This window comes from Fukomys damarensis, unplaced genomic scaffold (assembly GCF_012274545.1).
Source record: "Fukomys damarensis isolate Sample0158 unplaced genomic scaffold, DMR_v1.0_HiC HiC_scaffold_38, whole genome shotgun sequence".
NCBI classification, from domain to species: domain Eukaryota; kingdom Metazoa; phylum Chordata; class Mammalia; order Rodentia; family Bathyergidae; genus Fukomys; species Fukomys damarensis.
In genome coordinates this window covers 38,249,258-38,252,678 of record NW_022900950.1, presented here as the reverse complement: position 1 = coordinate 38,252,678, position 3,421 = coordinate 38,249,258, and the positions used below count along the sequence as shown (strand labels likewise).

Below are 3,421 nucleotides of genomic sequence, written 5' to 3'. Positions count from 1 at the left end.
ATATATATTTACTATTAAATTCAACCACTGAAAACCAAATAGATGAGCAGAGTCTCAGGTTGTTTAAATATGTTGAAAATATGTATTTGCTTGCATTTGTGTGTGTGTGTGTATGAAGGAAGTAGTAGCACCCTGATCCTGTGGCCTTTGCTAATGGTTACTTAGTGATAGAATGATGATGATGATGATTGTTTAATAAAAATGGTACTTTAGTTAAACAAAGTCAGTCTGTTTTCCTACAAAGGCCAAACTCTGATCTCTTTTTGCCCATCATACACTCTTGATGATAGCTCAACTACCATCGTTTTGACATTCTAGCACTGCTACATGCCATTAGCATTCTGTCCCATGGCACTCTCAGAGAGTCTTCACTGCCCTGTGAATTGACCCAGTAATTATGCCAAATGCTTTAGGAATGCTCTAGTATATTATAAGTACATCAGTGAGAATGTTCATGTGGTACAATGAAATTACTCTTTCTCACATTCCGTAAGTTTCCAGAAATCTACTCACAAAGGAGTGCATCCTTTATGAAAGCAAAACTTCACGATCACCACTACAAGAAAAGTTTGAGACTTGGAATTGGAGACATTGGATCCTTTGCTTTGGTCTTAGATTCTGCTAAATCTTTCTTAAATATAAACATGTTAGAATCCTCTAAAATACTTCCACCTATGTAGTTTAAATTATTAACATCAGTCAATTCCTTTTCTGAGGATAAGGCTTCTACTTGCTTGATATTGTGAGTGAGGGATTGTGGACATGATGCCTAATAATGCAGAAATAATGAGAAGTAAATCCAAACCCCTATTTCTGCTTCCCATTCCCAGGAACCACCATGAAGATGATTTTCCCAGCACCTGCAAATTGACTTCTTGTCTCTGCTCTGATGACATCAATATCATTCAAGTACTGTCAACAGTTGAATTTGATTGTGTCCATGAACCTGAATGTATATTAGGAGTTTGGAAAAGAACAGGTAAGATCCAAAAGAAATAATGGAATCACAAGAGATAAATATATTTTTCAGGAGTATTTAGTCTTTTTTTGTTGTTGTTGTTTCTGGGGATCGAACTCAAGACCTTGCTCTTGCAAGGCAGGCAGCAGAACCACTGAGTTAAATCCCTGGCCTCAGGAGTATGTACAGTTGTAGAGTTATAATTTGAAATATTGGGTTTTTAAAATTCTTTATACTACTTTTGGCCCCTTCCAATAACATACTTATTCTTGTCATTTGTGAAATCATATTATCTTTGCTAACATTAAACACATTCATGGATCCAACAAGTATCACTGAATTCTGTGTTTTTGGTTTGATAATGTTATCTAGGGCAAAACTGTATCTCTCTGGACTGTGTTTTTTTATGTAAAATAAAAAGTGGAAAAATGAGAGACAGAAAAATTCTCAATATCTTCTTTTATACATTCATTCATGAATCATTCGATAAATGGGCAGAAGCCTAAGAATAAAATAAAGTTCAGCCCACCAAAAATTTCATAGTGAAATAGGAAAGAAAAGACGCATGCAGAGTAACTCTAATACAGTATGGAAATTTGTGTAGTAGACTTAAGACAATATGCTAGAGGATCAACATTCAGGAATAAGTTCTCCTTAGGAAAACATTTAGGAGGGTTTTCTCAAAAGAGAAATCAGTTTGTCTTGGTCAAACATGGACAATGAGTACAGTTTAACCTAGTGATCTCTTGAGGAAACAAAGAGAAAGGAATAAATAAAGGTTTGTGCATGTTGAAAGGATTTTAGCATTCAGATTTAATTAGCTAGAATATATAGATAAAAATGGTGTCTGTAGAAGTTATATGGAAGCATACAACAGCCGATTGTTAAAGACGCTAAAGGCTTGCTAAAGCACTTCAGACAGTGGAAAATAAAGTAATTTTTTCACTTTCCAAGTCTGAGAACAATATGCAGGCACAGATAATATAATCCAAGATAATTTCTTAGAGACAAGAAGAAATTCTTGGTTGACTGATCTAATGAAATATAAATAGGGGATTGGTCTCACATTGTCTATCTTCAGCACACTGGGATCATAGAGTAAGCATCCTTATTCAAGTGTTTACCTCATCTGTCAATGTTTACCTTGGTGAATGGTGTTTGGATTGGCTCTTGAACTATCCTGGCATTGCTTCATCTTTCCAGACAGCTGCTCTTTTGAAGCATCATTGAAAGAGATGGTGCTTACTTATCTAGAAAAGCATACTCTTGTCAATCAAAACGTAAATAGCATCCAATCCACCTGCATGTCCAGAAGCTGGAGGAGAGACAGGAATGTTTTCCCACTGAAGATCTGCCAAGTTTAGAATGATGAGTGAACCCTTTGTGAACCCCCTGGAATTGTAGCCAAAAACCCCAGCATAAAAGCCTCTGCTATTGCTGTTGGTCTTTTATATTCATCCTTTATTGTTCTAATAAGAAGTCCTTCAAGGGTTTCCCAAAACTACAAAATCATACAATATTTTACCTGCTTTGTGGAAAACTGCATACGCTTTTCTACTGCCTCATTTTCTCCCTAGGTAGTAGCATTAGATTTTTTTTTTTTTTTGCTTTTCCCCAAGTACTTCACACTCTCAAAAACTTGGTTTGCATTATTCAAATCATTAATTCCCTTTCTCTAGTGATCTACAACAATAAAGTCTTCTTGGAGTGTGAGGGATGATCTGCAAGCACAATGAATGAATGAGATTTATTCACAGCGTCTGAATTAGAGCTGTCTTGCATGCCAAGGGAGGATTGATCCCTGGTCATACAAAGCTCAAATAGTGTTTTTGATGGTCCAATCACATTTCTTAGAATGCCTCAGAAGTTGGAAGTATGACTCTTTCTGTGTTTCATCCTCTGTGTCTCTTTTCAAAGTGACTGGCTTACAAATAGAAAGATTTGGCAAATCCAGAGACAGAGCATCACAGAGAACAAACAGACTGTGGTTTGTATTTGTTTCTCTGTCAGGTGTTGCTGGGATCCATTCCTTTCACACCACTTCCAAGTATGTGAACTCCAGTACTATAATTTGGTCGGGCAAAGAAATCACTGGCAAATACAGCACAGCAAACTGTGGGCTAATGGTTAAAGCTGGAGATAACTCTGTTTACTGATCCAGCATAGCCTATTGTCAGCTGGGTGAAGAGTCTCTTGTAAACCCTGAGAAGCCAGACTTGCAGCAAGGAGGACAGAAAGTCCAGGGAAACCACAGACGACAGGGGATTTGTTTTTTCCACTAACAGTTATTTGTCTTTTGGAAAGAGCAGACAAGCTCAGTGTCTCTCATAGGAAACAATAAGATTAGACATTCGGAAACACTAGTGCTTTGAGAAATTGCAGAGGAAAAAATGACAGACTGTGTGGCAGCATCTGCTCTTAGAATTTCGCAGGCCTTCCTCATCTTTTTTTTTTTTTTTTTTT

General features: G+C 36.9%; 1 long non-coding RNA gene across 1 annotated transcript in view; it reads left to right on the top strand.

Moving 5' to 3' along the window:
- Positions 1-955, top strand: part of LOC117284620 — a 21,691-nt gene extending 20,736 nt beyond the window's left edge. The window contains exon 3 of the long non-coding RNA XR_004515715.1: positions 831-955. This is a non-coding gene — a long non-coding RNA (uncharacterized LOC117284620). The remainder of the gene's footprint in view (positions 1-830) is intronic.
- The last annotated feature ends 2,466 nt before the right edge of the window (positions 956-3,421 follow it).